Source organism: Lonchura striata, chromosome 7, assembly GCF_046129695.1.
Source record: "Lonchura striata isolate bLonStr1 chromosome 7, bLonStr1.mat, whole genome shotgun sequence".
Classification (NCBI taxonomy): Eukaryota; Metazoa; Chordata; class Aves; order Passeriformes; family Estrildidae; genus Lonchura; species Lonchura striata.
This window is the reverse complement of record NC_134609.1, coordinates 1,378,295-1,395,743: the sequence shown is the minus strand read 5'-3', so window position 1 is coordinate 1,395,743 and position 17,449 is coordinate 1,378,295. Positions and strand designations below refer to the sequence as shown.

General features: G+C 42.3%; 4 long non-coding RNA genes across 6 annotated transcripts; all 4 read left to right on the top strand.

Annotated features, from left to right (window-relative positions):
• The first annotated feature begins 905 nt into the window (after positions 1–905).
• On the top strand, positions 906–2,151 carry LOC144246564 (uncharacterized). Its single transcript, XR_013340222.1, has 3 exons — positions 906–1,931; positions 2,010–2,051; positions 2,137–2,151. It is a non-coding gene; the product is annotated as an uncharacterized LOC144246564 (long non-coding RNA).
• A 1,100-nt stretch (positions 2,152–3,251) lies between these two features.
• LOC144246563 (uncharacterized) lies at positions 3,252–3,824 on the top strand. The gene is made up of 3 exons (XR_013340221.1): positions 3,252–3,288; positions 3,376–3,698; positions 3,776–3,824. It is a non-coding gene; the product is annotated as an uncharacterized LOC144246563 (long non-coding RNA).
• A 1,934-nt stretch (positions 3,825–5,758) lies between these two features.
• LOC144246562 (uncharacterized) lies at positions 5,759–6,581 on the top strand. The gene is made up of 3 exons (XR_013340220.1): positions 5,759–5,795; positions 5,883–6,205; positions 6,283–6,581. It is a non-coding gene; the product is annotated as an uncharacterized LOC144246562 (long non-coding RNA).
• Positions 6,582–7,203: 622 nt separating this feature from the next.
• On the top strand, positions 7,204–17,029 carry LOC144246595 (uncharacterized). 3 transcript variants are annotated; one of them, XR_013340249.1, is made up of 6 exons: positions 7,204–7,509; positions 7,665–7,792; positions 14,672–14,735; positions 15,019–15,096; positions 15,640–15,717; positions 16,275–17,029. It is a non-coding gene; the product is annotated as an uncharacterized LOC144246595 (long non-coding RNA). The 3 variants fall into 3 exon arrangements; XR_013340251.1 differs by lacking the exon at positions 7,665–7,792; XR_013340250.1 differs by lacking the exon at positions 16,275–17,029 and having other exon boundaries at positions 15,640–16,273.
• Positions 17,030–17,449: the final 420 nt, after the last annotated feature.

Below are 17,449 nucleotides of genomic sequence, written 5' to 3'. Positions count from 1 at the left end.
TTTCTTTCTCTTGGCAGAGCAAGAGATAACAGCCTGATGACAACTGGAACTTCCCAGACAGGCAGGAGGCCTCGTTCTGCACCTGATGGGGATTTGCATCCCCAGATATGTGCAAGATAAGTGGAGAGCTACAACCCACAGAGGGGATGGAAGAGGTGCCGGGTTGGGACTCCCCAGGAGGGGTTTTTGAGTCAGTTTTGGAGATGGGGATGTTCAAGAAGTGTCTCCTAAGGCAACCTAAATGGAAAGTGTCTGCTTTGATCAAAGTGCTGAGGTGCTCAGGGCAGAGCAGTTCTGGTGTGTGTCCTGTCACTTGTCTCTGGTGCACTCTGTGTTCTTTGGGTCTCTCGGTCCTTTCTTCTCCTCAAAAGCTCTCTCTCCCTGTCCTGTGTCACGGGTGTCTGCACGTATTTGTCCCACAACTGCTCTGCCCTGCTGCATAGCCTGTAATAGCACAAGTCCTGGGGTCTTGAAATTTGTCATTTGCAGGGTGTAGTTGGGCTCTAGGTTGTATTAGGAGATTGCCTTAATATGTTTGGTGATGCTAAGTTGTCCTGCAGCCATTTGATACTAGTCCTAACTTCCTTTCAAGATGCTGACGACTCCAATCAGTGGCAGAGAGCCCCAGTCCTGGGTGAGGGTGTTGCCATGATCAGGTCAGTCGTTGTTTGCATTTGCAGGGGCAGCCTAAAGGGTGACTGTGTTACAGCAGTGTTCTTTGCCTTTAGTTTTAGGAGGTCCAGACAGTTAGCAGCAGTCAAGGCCAAGTGTCCAAGGTGAGCAGTGGACAGAAACAGTTGGTTTTGCTCAGGTCTCAATTTTTGGTGCAATTCTAAGCATTTATTCTTGATTTTGTGCTTTAGGGAATCAACTCCGAGTGCGCATACCTCCGTTACCAACTGGCTGATGGACCAGGTTTCATGCCCTTGTGATCTTGCTGGAAGCATTACAGGACCCTGTGATGGAGCCTTCCAATCCTGCATTTCAAGGTCCCATCCTGGTAGCCCTGAGGGAATGGCCAAGGTGTTGTGGTGAGTCAGGGAGGGATCAAATTCCACTCGTGTTTCAGCAATGCCATGTTGCCTTGTCTCCACTTAACCCAGGTGTCCCCTGCGATGACGGTGTCAGAATCCAAGCACGCCCAAAGCGTGAGGGCCAAGAACCTGGGCATTCTGAGGAGTATGGTGAGTAGCAGATTTACCAGGTTTTGGCTGATGTGCTGTTCAGATTTTGCACTGATGTTTAGTTTTCTTTCCCTTGGCAGACCAAGAGGTGACAGCTGGAACTTACCAGACAGGGAGATGGCGTTCTTCTGCACCCAACAGGGATTTGCATCCCCAGATATGTGCAAGATAAGTGGAGGGTTATGACCCACAGAGGGGCGTGATAAGCGAGGTGCCAGGTTGGGACTCCCCAGGAGGGGTTTTTCAGTCAGTTTGGAATTGGGGACGTCCAAGAAGTGTCTCCTTAGACCATCTAAAGGCGAAAAGTGTCTGTTTTGACCTTAGTGCTGAGGCATGCAGGGCAGAGCAGTTCCGATGAGTGTCCTGTCACATGTCTCTGGTGCACTCTGTGTTGTTTGGGTCTCTCGGTCCTTGCAGATATTCTTCTCATCAAGAGCTCTCTCTCCCTGTCCTGTCCCCTGGTTTGTCACATCCTGTCCTGTGTCACGGGTGTCTGCACGTATTTGTCCCACAACTGCTCTGCCCTGCTGCATAGCCTGTAATAGCACAAGTCCTGGGGACTTGAAATTTGTCATTTGCAGGGTGTAGTTGGGCTCTAGATTGTATTAGGAGATTGCCTTAATATGTTTGGTGCTGTTAAGTTGTCCTGCAGCTGTTTGACACTAGTCCTAACTTAATTTCAGATGCAGACAGTTCAGGTCAGTGGCAGAGGGCCCCATTGTTGCGTGAGGATTTTCCCATGATCAGGTCAGTCATTGTTTGCATTTGCAGGGGCAGCCTGAATGGTGACCATGTTACAGCAGTGTTCTTTGCCTTTATTTTTAGGTGGTCCAGGCAGATAGCAGCAGTCAAGGCCAAGTGTGCCAGGTGAGCAATGGACCAAAGGAGTTTTTTGCTCAGCTTTTAGTTTTTGGTGGAACTGTAAGCATCCACTGTTGTTTGTGTGCTTTAGGGAATCCACTCAGAGTACTTATACCTCTGTCTCCAACTGGCTGATGGACCGGGTTTCATGCACGTGTGGTCTTGCCAGAAGCATTACAGGACCCTGTGACAGAGCTTTCCAATTTTGCATTTCAAGGTCCCCTCCTGGTAACCCACAGGAATGGGCAAGGAGTTGTGGTGAGGCAGGGAAGAGGAGCGAGGGTACCCTCAAGTTGCAGCAATGCCATGTCACCTTGTCTGCCCTTAACCTAGGTGTGCCTTGAGATGACGGTGTCAGAATCCGAGCGCGCCTGAGGTGTGTGGCCCAAGACTTCTTGGGAGACGGTGAGTAGCAGAATTGTCAGGTTCTGGCCCATGTGCTGTTAAGGTAGTGCGCTGACATTTGGTTTTCTTTCTCTTGGCAGAGCAAGAGATAACAGCCTGATGACAACTGGAACTTCCCAGACAGGCAGGAGGCCTCGTTCTGCACCTGATGAGGAATTGCATCCCCAGATATGTGCAAGATAAGTGGAGAGCTACAACCCACAGAGGGGATGGAAGAGGTGCCGGGTTGGGACTCCTCAGGAGGGGTTTTTGAGTCAGTTTTGGAGATGGGGATGTCCAAGAAGTGTCCCCTTAGGCCAGCTAAAGGGAAAGTGTCTGTTTTGATCAAAGTGCTGAGGTGCTCAGGGCAGAGCAGTTCTGGTGTGTGTCCTGTCACTTGTCTCTGGTGCACTCTGTGTTCTTTGGGTCTCTCGGTCCTTTCTTCTCCTCAAAAGCTCTCTCTCCCTGTCCTGTGTCACGGGTGTCTGCACATATTTGTCCCACAACTGCTCTGCCCTGCTGCATAGCCTGTAATAGCACAAGTCCTGGGGTCTTGAAATTTGTCATTTGCAGGGTGTAGTTGGGCTCTAGGTTGTATTAGGAGATTGCCTTAATATGTTTGGTGCTGTTAAGTTGTCCTGCAGCTGTTTGACACTAGTCCTAACTTAATTTCAGATGCAGACAGTTCAGGTCAGTGGCAGAGGGCCCCATTGTTGCGTGAGGATTTTCCCATGATCAGGTCAGTCATTGTTTGCATTTGCAGGGGTAGCCTGAATGGTGACCATGTTACAGCAGTGTTCTTTGCCTTTATTTTTAGGAGGTCCCGGCAGTTAGCAGCAGTCAAGGCCCTGTGTGCCAGGTGAGCAGTGGACAGAAGCAGTTGTTCTTGCTCAGGTTTCAGGTTTTGGTGCAATTGTAAGCATCCATTGTTGTTTGTGTGCTTTAGGGAATCCACTCAGCATATGCCAAGCCCCTGTCACCAACAGCTGATGGCCTGGATTTCCTGTGCTTGTGAGCTCTCGGGAAGTATTGCAGGACTCTGAGATGAAGCCTTGAAATTTTGTATTTTAAGATTGCATCAGAGTTGCCTTTGGCAATGGCTGAGGAGTTGTGGTGAGACGCCGAGGTAGGGAGGGGGAGCCAAGGTCCACTCGTGTTTCAGCAATGCTGAGTCTCTTTGTCCCTTCTTAACCCAGGCAGACCCTGCGATGACGGTGGCAGCCTCTGAGCCTGGCCAAAATGTGCGGCCCGAGCGTTCTCAGGAGAATGGTGAGTAGCAGAATTGCTGGGTTTTGTCCATTGTGCAGCTAAGATCATGCAGTGATGTTTGGTGTTCTCGATTGTAGCTGAGCACGGGACCACAGCCCGGTGACCATAGGACATTCCCCGCTGGCGAGGCACCCTCCATTGCCAGGCGACGTGGATTCTCATCCCCAGATGCCAGAGAGATAAGTGGAGGGCTAAGGCCCGCAGAGGGGGTGAAAGCAGGGTGCTGGGAGGGCCTTTAGGATCAGCTTTGGGGGCAGGGATGTGCAAGAAGTGTCCCCTTAGGCCAGCTAAAGGGAAAGTGACTGTTTTGATCACAGTGCTGAGGTGCTCAGGGCAGAGCAGTTCTGGTGTGTGTCCTGTCACTTGTCTCTGGTGCACTCTGTGTTGTTTGGGTCTCTCGGTCCTTGCAGATATTCTTCTCATCAAGAGCTCTCTCTCCCTGTCCTGTCCCCTGGTTTGTCACATCCTGTCCTGTGTCACGGGTGTCTGCACGTATTTGTCCCACAACTGCTCTGCCCTGCTGCATAGCCTGTAATAGCACAAGTCCTGGGGACTTGAAATTTGTCATTTGCAGGGTGTAGTTGGGCTCTAGATTGTATTAGGAGATTGCCTTAATATGTTTGGTGCTGTTAAGTTGTCCTGCAGCTGTTTGACACTAGTCCTAACTTAATTTCAGATGCAGACAGTTCAGGTCAGTGGCAGAGGGCCCCATTGTTGCGTGAGGATTTTCCCATGATCAGGTCAGTCATTGTTTGCATTTGCAGGGGCAGCCTGAATGGTGACCATGTTACAGCAGTGTTCTTTGCCTTTATTTTTAGGTGGTCCAGGCAGATAGCAGCAGTCAAGGCCAAGTGTGCCAGGTGAGCAATGGACCAAAGGAGTTTTTTGCTCAGCTTTTAGTTTTTGGTGGAACTGTAAGCATCCACTGTTGTTTGTGTGCTTTAGGGAATCCACTCAGAGTACTTATACCTCTGTCTCCAACTGGCTGATGGACCGGGTTTCATGCACGTGTGGTCTTGCCAGAAGCATTACAGGACCCTGTGACAGAGCTTTCCAATTTTGCATTTCAAGGTCCCCTCCTGGTAACCCACAGGAATGGGCAAGGAGTTGTGGTGAGGCAGGGAAGAGGAGCGAGGGTACCCTCAAGTTGCAGCAATGCCATGTCACCTTGTCTGCCCTTAACCTAGGTGTGCCTTGAGATGACGGTGTCAGAATCCGAGCGCGCCTGAGGTGTGTGGCCCAAGACTTCTTGGGAGACGGTGAGTAGCAGAATTGTCAGGTTCTGGCCCATGTGCTGTTAAGGTAGTGCGCTGACATTTGGTTTTCTTTCTCTTGGCAGAGCAAGAGATAACAGCCTGATGACAACTGGAACTTCCCAGACAGGCAGGAGGCCTCGTTCTGCACCTGATGAGGAATTGCATCCCCAGATATGTGCAAGATAAGTGGAGAGCTACAACCCACAGAGGGGATGGAAGAGGTGCCGGGTTGGGACTCCTCAGGAGGGGTTTTTGAGTCAGTTTTGGAGATGGGGATGTCCAAGAAGTGTCCCCTTAGGCCAGCTAAAGGGAAAGTGTCTGTTTTGATCAAAGTGCTGAGGTGCTCAGGGCAGAGCAGTTCTGGTGTGTGTCCTGTCACTTGTCTCTGGTGCACTCTGTGTTCTTTGGGTCTCTCGGTCCTTTCTTCTCCTCAAAAGCTCTCTCTCCCTGTCCTGTGTCACGGGTGTCTGCACATATTTGTCCCACAACTGCTCTGCCCTGCTGCATAGCCTGTAATAGCACAAGTCCTGGGGACTTGAAATTTGTCATTTGCAGGGTGTAGTTGGGCTCTAGATTGTATTAGGAGATTGCCTTAATATGTTTGGTGCTGTTAAGTTGTCCTGCAGCTGTTTGACACTAGTCCTAACTTAATTTCAGATGCAGACAGTTCAGGTCAGTGGCAGAGGGCCCCATTGTTGCGTGAGGATTTTCCCATGATCAGGTCAGTCATTGTTTGCATTTGCAGGGGTAGCCTGAATGGTGACCATGTTACAGCAGTGTTCTTTGCCTTTATTTTTAGGAGGTCCCGGCAGTTAGCAGCAGTCAAGGCCCTGTGTGCCAGGTGAGCAGTGGACAGAAGCAGTTGTTCTTGCTCAGGTTTCAGGTTTTGGTGCAATTGTAAGCATCCATTGTTGTTTGTGTGCTTTAGGGAATCCACTCAGCATATGCCAAGCCCCTGTCACCAACAGCTGATGGCCTGGATTTCCTGTGCTTGTGAGCTCTCGGGAAGTATTGCAGGACTCTGAGATGAAGCCTTGAAATTTTGTATTTTAAGATTGCATCAGAGTTGCCTTTGGCAATGGCTGAGGAGTTGTGGTGAGACGCCGAGGTAGGGAGGGGGAGCCAAGGTCCACTCGTGTTTCAGCAATGCTGAGTCTCTTTGTCCCTTCTTAACCCAGGCAGACCCTGCGATGACGGTGGCAGCCTCTGAGCCTGGCCAAAATGTGCGGCCCGAGCGTTCTCAGGAGAATGGTGAGTAGCAGAATTGCTGGGTTTTGTCCATTGTGCAGCTAAGATCATGCAGTGATGTTTGGTGTTCTCGATTGTAGCTGAGCACGGGACCACAGCCCGGTGACCATAGGACATTCCCCGCTGGCGAGGCAGCCTCCATTGCCAGGCGACGTGGATTCTCATCCCCAGATGCCAGAGAGATAAGTGGAGGGCTAAGGCCCACAGAGGGGGTGAAAGCGGGGTGCTGGGAGGGCCTTTAGGATCAGCTTTGGGGGCAGGGATGTGGAAGAAGTGTCCCCTTAGGCCAGCTAAAGGGAAAGTGACTGTTTTGATCACAGTGCTGAGGTGCTCAGGGCAGAGCAGTTCTGGTGTGTGTCCTGTCACTTGTCTCTGGTGCACTCTGTGTTCTTTGGGTCTCTCGGTCCTTTCTTCTCCTCAAAAGCTCTCTCTCCCTGTCCTGTGTCATGGGTGTCTGCACGTATTTGTCCCACAACTGCTCTGCCCTGCTGCATAGCCTGTAATAGCACAAGTCCTGGGGACTTGAAATTTGTCATTTGCAGGGTGTAGTTGGGCTCTAGATTGTATGGGGAGATTGACATAACATGTTTGGTGATGCTAAGTTGTCTTGCAGCCGTTTGACACTAGTCCTAACTTAATTTCAGATGCTGACGGTTCAAATCTGTGGCAGAGAGCACTAGTCCTGGGGGAGGGTTTTCTTGTATCTTGTATCTCTGTCGGCTTACGTTGTATGCACTTATGTTGCACCTGCCTGTGTCGGCTTCTAATGTATGTGTGTATGTTGCGCCTACCTATGTTGCCTTATGTTGTTTGTGCTTATACTGTATGTACCTACGTTGCCTTATGTTGTTTGTGCTTATACTGTATGTACCTACGTTGCCTTATGTTGTTTGTGCTTATACTGTATGTACCTACGTTGCCTTATGTTGTTTGTGCTTATACTGTATGTACCTACGTTGCCTTATGTTGTTTGTGCTTATACTGTATGTACATACGTTACCTTATGTTATATGCACCTCTGTTGTGGCAATTATGATCGGAGCTGCCTTGCCCGGGCACGTAGTCACGCTCAGGTAGAGCAGTTATAAAGCTTTGCCGTTCATCTGTTCTCTACGGGGTTTGGGGTACAACCCTGATGGGCCCAGAGTTGGTATAGCTCCTAGCTCTCAGATAGTCAGTCACTGACCGCCTCCCCTTGTCTCGTAGGTCCCCGGGTCCCTACAGAATTTCCTGGAATCTACCATTTGACATGGAGGTCCTGCGGTCAGAAGAAGCGTTTAAGCATATTCTTCAGTGCAGCGTTTCACGTAAGGGTGGCAGCCAGCATGTCAGCAGAAGAATGTGTGAGAGTGTGACTGTCTGTGTCTGTCTGTGAGAGTTTGTGTGTGCTTGTGTCTGCAGCTGTGTGTGTGTGTGTGTGTGGAGCAGTTCCAACCTTGTGTGTATGGCCTTTGCCTTTCAGGGGGGGTTTTCATCAGGCAGGAGGATTTTTTGGGAGTCTCCGGAGCGAGTTGCCGTGAATGTGAGTTTGTGCGTAACGCGAAGGGGGCGTGCACGTCGGCGGAGCGTTTTGCGCCGTTTTTGTTCCGGGTGCATCATAACAATAAAAGCGTTGTGGACTTTTCTGAAATGGAGACACGGTTATATTGTGTCAATATGTATTTGGCTTGTAATACATTATATTGTTCTGTCTTTGCAGTTGTTCCTGTCTATTGATGTATTTTGCTGTATGTAAATTGGACTTGTACTTGTGTGCCTAGGTATGATGTATTCTTTGTTTTATTTGTCTCTGTACTTGCATTTGTATACGTTGTTTCCCTGTGTATTGCTGAAGTTTAAATTAAGGGAATAAAGATTAATCAGCCCTAATAATGATGCCTCTTACCCTCTGTCCTGCCCACCATTCATCTCCTGTCTTTCTTTGGTGTGGTTGAGTCGTATCATTCTCACCCTTTTTCTCCCTTTGCCTCTTACTTTCCTCTTTAGTCTATTCCTCACTTTATCCTTCCATGTGTAACTCTTTGTCTCTGGCTGTGTTTTCCTTTGTTTCCATTTCTAACACATCTCTATGTTTCTCTAACCCTATTTCCTTCTCACCCTGTCTATTTTCTTCCATTCCTCTACATGTATTTCCCCATGTCTCTTTGTCTCTTTCAATCTAGGTTTCACTATGTTTTCTTCTTTTTTTTCCTCTTTGTCAGCCTTTGTCTTTCTAACACTTGCTATCATTGTCTTTGTCTCTGACCCTTTTTCCTTTTCTGTCCAACTTCAACTTTTTTGTCTAACTCTCTATTTCTTTCTCTCTTGAACCCTACCTTGTGTTCAGTCTCTCCATTTGTTTTCCTGTAGGTTTTTAGCTCTATTTCTTCTTTTTCTTGTCTCTCTATTTCCTTTTCTCTTTCATTTCAAGTGCTTCCTTTTCTGTTTGTCTTTCACTCTTTTTCTCTTTACCCCACCTTTCTTTCCTCTTTCTCTGCCTTTCTCTTTCTAATCTGACTTTTTTGGTTTTTCTTTTTATCTCTGACTCTTATTTTTCTTGCTTTGTTTTCTTTCTTCTTCTCACTCTCTCCTCTTCCTTTTCTTCTCAGTTTTTCTTCTCACTCTCTCCTCTTTCTTCTCGCTCTCTTCTCTTTCTTCTCACTCTCTCCTCTTTCTTCTCACTCTTTTCTTTCTTCTTCTTCTCCCTCCCTCCTCTTTTTCTTCCTCTTACTCTCTCCTCCTCACTCTCTCCTCTTTTTCTTCCTCTTACGCTCTCCTCCTCTCTCCTCTTCTTCTTCCTCTTAGGCTAAATACTTGTATCAGACATTTTAAACAGCTCTTTTATACAGAAGTGAATACATTAAAAGAGAAAGGGAAAGAAAATAACTGGTAATATATTTCAAAAGTCAAACCAGTATTTAATTTCTGCATCAAGTATTGCAATCAAAGACACCTAAAAGATTCACCTTTCCATAAAATCAAGGTTTTAGTTATTGAGATGGTGGTTTACTTATTTAGGTGGTTGTTTTTTGTCCTTCTAACAGCTTGTATTTTTAACTGTTTAGTCCATCAGCAGACAGACACCCTGTCCATCTTAACATAGGCTAAAATGGCCATAAAAATAGTGCAGGTGATGACATTGGTTAGCAATCTTTTCTTCTTCATCATCATCATCTCACATTAACATAGAGAGACGAAAGGCACAAGGAATTCAAATTATTAGCTTTGAGAACTGAAATAAAAATCTTCTTTCCACAATTAGCCTACATATAGTGGCATTAGAAATACCACTTTAAGTTCTGAAAGTACTGGAAGGAATTTATACCCAAAGGATCCTAATTCTTTGGTAAGTCAAAGCTGCCATTTGTATCTGTGAACACTATCACTTGGAGAAAATGCAACACTTAGGAAGAGTTTTAATTGTTTTTTTCATTACTTGACTGTCATTTTTTCTGAAGTTTTTACAGCTTCTTGCATTCAAATGAAGGAAGATTAAGGCTGGATGGTTAAGGTTGTAATGCAGCATTTCAAAGTAATATTTGTGAAGATGTACTAGAAACTGCATTGCTTAGAAACCTATTATTTCAGTAATCCTTTCTCAGAACTTCACAAAGGTCCTTTTATTGTGTCTCTGATAAATAAAATGTGATTTCTATTTAGAAAGAATTAAGGTAGTGAAGACTAACTAGAGAAGAACATGCAACCTTATAGATACTGAGGCAAAAAATAAAGCAAAATGGTTAGTTGCTGGTTCCAACTGGTATTTTTAAGTCTGTATGGCTAAGCATCTCTATCTTAAATTTGTGATCTTTCTGCAATTTTGTATTTATGGGGCTTATGCCTGTTCAGAGTAATTAGTGTCATTTACATTAGAACAAATACTGAAATACAAAAAATGAAAAGTTATTGGCAAATGGGATACAGAGTAGCAAATCTGGAAATTAGACGCTGCTGATATTTATCTGTAATGAAATTTGGCATAGGACCAGCAATAGCCAGAAGTAGGTAGAATATCCTGTGATACAGCATCTGAAATTCATCAAAAGCCCCCCTCCAAATTACCTTCGGTATTGTAAAAGTTTCCATTCTTTTTATTATTTGTACTTTATTAGAGGCATCTTGTCAGTACTACTTTTTCTTAGCCTTATCCGGAGATGCTTTCTTATGTCTGACTCCTGAAAGTCTCTGTGCAGAACCAGAGTTCTGCAGAGCTTTTCCCCCTGTATTCCTTCCCTTTTCTGTCTTCCCAAAAGCTTTTGGGATTTTGGCTTTTACACCATAATTTACTTAATTGCCTTTTCGTGTCAGATAATTCTTATGCATATAACATCTCATTTTTAACTACCTGCTTGGTATTGCTACAACATCAAAGAACTTATAAAATTATTCTTTGGTCTCTTATTAGATTTTTTGCTTTGTCCTTACAGAATCTTCTCTGATAAATAGAAGTGGTAGTGCTTTTTATTTACTGCCTTAATTTCCTGTAATAAAAAAACACTCTATGTTCATTAATCATTCAACGACAAAGGATATTCTGTATTGGAGCCAAAATTGTATACGTTTCTAAGCAACTACAGCATTTTGCTTTATTTTCTTAAATCTGTTTCAGAGCTTTGATCAAATTGCACTCTCCAATTGTTTTCCAAAGGGTGTAATAAGAGAAAAAAAATAACCATTTTTATAACGAAATTTCAAGCCAATAAAATCCTTAAAGTAAATTTGATTCTGTAAATGAGGACTAGGAAGAGGAAGAGAAGTTGCATCATCTGAGTTTAACCATCCCCTTAGCACACTGATCTAAAACAGGAAAAGCGTATGAAAAACTGCAGAGGTGTCTTCTGAGAAGGTATATGCACATTTCACATACTTCTTGTTCTGTATCTTTCTTCTAAACAGTGATTAAAGCAGCTCCCAGTACAGATCTGTAACAAATTCATGAGCAAATCTGATAAAACGTGTCTTTGAGTAAACTGTGAACCTAACCTGACAACTAAGATAACTAGTTTGTCAGTTGATCTAACCACACCATTCTTTTCTCCTGTATCTGGTTTCTTTTCTTCAGAATTAACCCAGTACTTTCTCTCCCATCGTGCTTTACAAACAACCTCCCTATCTGCTTTTTGTGCCCTATGAAGCCAAGAGGAGCAGTGATGCACAGGAACACTGAAACTCCAATGTCTGGTCAACTAAATCTGGATGATGCTCTTTAGGAGCAGCAGAATGATTTTCTAACTGCAAAAACTGTTATAATACCACTTATTTAAACTTGATTTCCTGTTCACTTGTGAATTGATTATTTGACCTTAAATTGTTATGGTTTTTTTGACCATAAAGCCAGTTCTGATTTGCTGAGTTGATGCAGTAGAAAATACTTATATTTACATGGTTCAGCTGTTCGCAGGTAAAGTTGCATGATTCAATAGCCACTGGACATGCTGAGTTCTGACTGGCGTGTTAAAATTTTTCTAATATGTGGGAACTCAAAATGTCTCTCAGACATTTTTAGAGGTTCCAGGCCTTGGTCAGAGGCATTCTAGACCCTGGCAGACAGCTGAAAAACAGCTGTGATTTTGAGTTTGAGCCATGGAATGAATTGCCAACTTTGGAGGTGGAACAAGCAATCACAAAAGGTTAGATAGTATAGTAAAAGTAGTTACAAAGTAGAGGGGAAATTTTTTTAGTATTGTACAGGGGGGGTTTAACACATGTACATGGGGGTCAGAAGTTCTAAGATGGAGGAAAGTGGGCTGATCCTGTTCTTCCTCCTTCTTTTTCCTTACCTCCATATTCTTGGTGATGTTGGCACTCACAGATTGGTTTAGAGTAGAAAAACACTTGGCAACGTAGGTAGTAGGTATTGGGGAATAATTGTAAACATGTTATACGTAATATATCTTATAAAAGATAGCAGCAGCCCTGGGCGGAGAGGGAGACGAAGAAGACAGCAGATCGAGAGGATGTCAGGGGGTGTGTGTGCCTCTACCCAGGCCGCTGATCAAAGAGCCGCAGTCCAAGAACATAATCTGTTAGATAACTAGCGATAAACTGCCTTGAGACCGAACAGCTAAAGCCTGCGGAGTTTTTCTTTGGAAGCACGGGTTGGAGGAGGAATTTCACCACCACATGAGACCCCAGAGCAAGGCCGGGGTTCTCACAGTAATAAAGATGCACCCTTTGTTTATCCACCTTTGTCATTTATACATCCAGCTGTGAAGCTCTCCAGCTTTGCAGTGCTGTTTACTAGGACAATTGAATACCATAACTTCCCAAATTTTGTGTACGTGACCAATCAATATGCAGATTTTATAGCCATAATTTCACACACAGACAATTTGTTAATCGGGCTGCATGCTAAGCTGAGGAAAGCAACACAGCAAATAGTTTTTGCTTTTTGATAGTTTCTGCCATGTCGAGCTCTCATTCTGTCCATTGGTAATGATTGTACCTCTCATGGGAAGAAATCTGACGGACAAACATACAAAACAATCCACTATTTGGCATAGAGGGAACTAACAACAATAACAGAAGTTTAATATTTTGCTTTCTTTGTCACCTAAGGGGGTGGAAGGTATTCTAGTTCATTGAGTTTATATTCTGCCACTGATCTTTAGCTGAGGGACACAAAGATATATGTGTTATGCGTGTTTGCATATTTATGTGTTTATATATGCATGTAGATATAGACATATAAAAACACATAAATACACACAGGTGGGGGTGTATGTATATGTATGTTTTATATATATATGCCTGAGGTCATATGTGTGTGGGATTCAGTTTGTGTTCTGTTAAACCCAGCCCTCTGTGTGTGTGTGTGTTTGCACCTCGTCCACAGGAGCTGGTTACAGTCCTGGCTATTGAACTGTTGTTGTTTTCAAGCTGTAATTTATTTGGTAATGATATACAATGTTTCACAGTGATAAGGAGTCAATAATGAATATGTTATGCTTTAACATCATAAAGACATCCTTAGGAAAAAGTCCCTGTCTTTCTCCAACAGTGATCCATATGGTGTGCTACTAAAAGGAGAAGATCTCTGAGTGAACAAATGTGAAATAGTACAGACTTAATCTTTATTGCTCTTTTCCTATCAAGATAGCCTTTGTTGTCTGGCCTATGAAGACACTGCAAGACTACTCACTCATACAGCATTGTGTTATTGTTCACTTTTATTTTCTCTAAAGCAGACCGGGGTTGTTTTTTTCTTTTTCCTTTGCATATGTCTTAAGAAGTTGACCTTTAGCTTTACTAATGCAATTAATAGTTTTTGCTTCCTATCTCCTATAAATGATGTTGGTGAAATAGGTCACCTGATTTCATGTTCTAGTAGGTACAGTCAGAGAAAATTCTGGATATGTAAATTATCATATTTAATTAGCATTATTTCTATCCTCTTTATTACACATTTTGCAATACTATTGATTGTTGGACCTAGAGTATCTTTTGTCCTCAAGCCACACACCTAGAAGTCACCTAAATCTTCATTTTTTCTGAGGATAATTCAGCTTGGAATATTTTTTTTTAAATCTAGATTAAGAGTAAATAATTTAAATGGAAGTTTTGACAGGACCACACGTATAAGGTTTTGAAGTATTTCAAGACTACGAAAAATTGCTACCCTGTCATCTGACTTTTTAGTCTTTATCTAAGACATAAACCACGTGTTTGTTTGATGTTTGATTTTTTGTCATAAAAGGAGTAGGTGCTTTATCAATAGACTTTATTTTAATCAATACTGCCTTGATTATTCCCTACATGAATCCAATTTTTATTTCTACTGTCTAGAGTGGGAAAATATGAGAAAGAGTTCCCCACATCAAATCCATCTGCATCATCTCAGAGGCTGCCTTCTGTAGCTTAAACATGACTAAACCCCTCCCACTGTTACACTGGAGTCTTGCTGACTCAAAACTTTAAAAAAACCTTGTAGTTTTCACTCCATTTAAATGTGTCACTTTTAATAGCAAAACAAGTAGAGAAATTCCAATGTGAACTCATTTTAGAGCAATGACCAAGTATTATGAATATTTGACTGTATTTAATCTTTCAGCTCCTTTTCTTATTGCATCCTTAATCCTACTCCTGAAGGGACTTGGATTTAAATACAGTAGAATTTCCAGTGTTGAGCAAATCTCTGGTTTCATACCTGAAGATCTCCTTAGTTCAAAAATCCACTTTGTAATTAATTTTATTTATGCTGTGCAACTCTGCTTTCCCAGATATTAAAAAGCATATTGGCAAAGAATATGACATTATTTCTTGAATAAAATGACAGGAAGTAATGCAGCAAGATTTTCTGCCTTGAGAGTCACCTGACTTCTCCATTCAGTGACTTTATATTCCTATTCAGGGATTATTATACCTAAGAGATCCAGAGTATAGCCAAGAGAATAGTAATAGAGAAGTTCTAACTGTAATGCTGATTTTCTACTGTTTGTTACTATTTCCTCACCCATAAAAGGCACTTGTAATTAATTTTCTGTTCCCTAGGACCACCTGTAGAAGTAAACTTCACTATTGGTGATGAGATTTAAACACGAAGAAAAAAAGCTGGGTAAGTATGAAGTTGTTAAACTCGCTGTCACAAGACTGTATTGTTGAAGACTGTTACAGGGATGATGGGAGTCTGGGATAAGTTTAGCTATGAAAACTTAGTTCCATTTCATTAAGTAGGCTTAAAAGAAGACCCAAATTGGGTTGGTTTTTTGCTGTTGTTGTTGGGGTTTTTTTGGTATTTTGGTTTTTTTTTTTTTGGGTTTTTTTTGGTTTTTTTTTTTGAAAACTGAATATTTTTGGAAAAAATATGAAGTAGTTATCTCTGACATTTCTATTGACAGGTTGCCAAGACATGTCTGGGGAATCGTAATGATTCAGCATCTCGTTTGGAAGCAGCAGAAACAGAGACAAGCTTTCAGGTATTCTCTTCCAGAGTAATTTTTGGGGTTTTACTAAAAAGTCTCATGCGATTCAGTTACTTAAAGTATACTTACACATTCTTCACCAAGTTCTGTCTCAAAAGAGAAGACTACTTAATTCAGACTTTGACTGTGTCTGATTGCAATTGATCTGTTCAAAATGATTTCTGGCTGGTAACAACTTGCAAACTATGAAATATTTGGAAAGCTGGTAGTCAAATGAATTAGTAGTCAAATTACTTAATTTGACAGTGTGATGTGTATAGCCCTGGAAGCAGGAGTAAGGAGAGTTATCCAAAATAATTAAATATTAAATACCTATGTGGTTGTTTTCATACATATATACATAAAATATGCAGTGATATGAAGCTGTATGTAGCATCAGACTTGTATGGTTTTGCACTGTGAAGGTTGTTAATGATGCTTTCTTAGAGATCAGGACCCTTTTCTAGGGACAATTCCATTGCCATGGAATTTTAGCAGACTTTTTTATTTCTGTTTATGTATATATGTATTCTATACACCATGTTTTTACCTTTACAGAAGTTTCACAGCCCTCCATGGACTAAACCTGAAGATGAAAAATCACCTGAAAAAAAAGAGAAAAAATACGAAGAATCAGTTAGTACACCAGAATAAAAACTCTAAATGCTACTAACCTACATTGAAAAATGCCAATCACTTCTGTTTTCATGTTCTGCTAGCACAAAGGCATGAAATGTCCCAGGTTTCTAAAGCATGCGTTTTTCACTATTCTATGAATGTCTGTAAATTAGTCTATAACAGACCATTTAGTACCTTCCAGCAATAATCCAAAATTGATGTTTGAAGAAGTGCTTTGTAAAGCAGTCCAGTTTTTGAACTCTTGTTCTACCTTATCAGTAATTGTATACTATAAATTACCTGTTTTGTAAACAACAGTCATTCTCAAGTATATTTCTCACTGTTTTATTTCATGTAATTTTGTGGCAGATTCGGTTCTAATATTAAGAGGCAGTCAATGTGGAGGGGGGGAAGATATCTGTGTAACCATATTTGAAGTACAATCCTTAAGTGCAACTGCAAAAAGACAGCTGTGTGTGTGGGGGGGTCCATGTATGCTTACCTTTTAGTAATTCCATCTCAAATCTACTTACTTACACAATAAAATATGCTTATTGTGTTCTTTCTTTCCTCAGTGCTATCTTAACTAGTTCATTTTTGAACACTGAAAAGCTGACAGAATTGGATTTTAAGGGATGGAGATGGAGAGAATCATTACTTTAAGGATTCAAGAAAAAAAATGTGCAGGTGGTACTGAGTTACAGTGTCATAGCTTGGATGGCAGCCGTGGGAAGTCGGTTTCATCCCTTGTGTTTGTGCTGATCTCGACGGGATGGAATACACTTCCAAGGGGAAAGCCCTGTTTGGTCCACTACAGTTGGCCTTTGATCACTCCATCGGGGAGGATTGATTGGAATCAGCTCTGTCACTCATGGATTCTTTTCGTTTCTCCTTAGTCACACTCTATGACAAGAAAGCAGAAAAGAAAGGGAGAAGAGAGAATGTTTTTCTTTTTTGGGTGCATGTCATTATTGGTCTAATTTAAGAATTCATATGCCATATCTTTTTGAGATGCAAATCTTTCAGGAATGGATGCAATGCTATCTATCCCTAGCAAGAAGTGTCTTAAGCATTTGTAACTTGTAAACTTCCACCTTTGTCTTAATGCACACCTCAGCACATTTTCAACTAGATTTGAAGTAGTTATAATAATTTACTTTGTCTTGCTTTGTATCAGTTTAAAAGCAAATAGACAAATCTTTTATTTGACTTAGTGATGCTCTGTCTTCAGTTTTAGCATTTAAGACTTTACCTCTCCTTCAACAGTCTTCTTCAATACCTCCTTGTCCTTGCTGGTGTGAAAAATGCATATTTTATGATTGGCTTTTCGCAAAGGCTATAATGAATATTATAAGTGTAACGTTAGAAAGTTATGCTGTGTTCATTCGCTTAAGTAGTGTGTTAAATACAGTTTTAGGTTCTAACATAATGTTAAAATAGAGACTATGTAGGTGGGGAAGTTTTTTTTTTTAGGAATGAGATACTTACTTCAAAGAACACCTAAATCTTCCAAAGGAGAGGAATTTATGGCTTCTTATCAGAAGAAGCTAATTTCTTCAGGCCTTACTCGAAGACACCAAGGGATTAAAGGGAACAATTAACATACAACAAACAGAGTTTCTTGTTTAAAATAGAATGCATTCATGACCATAAAGGATATATAAATATGCAACAAGTATATTAGTTTAAGGGTGATTCCTTTATTCACAAGTCATGCTTTTCGTAACTTAATGTCCGAGAACATCTGGAC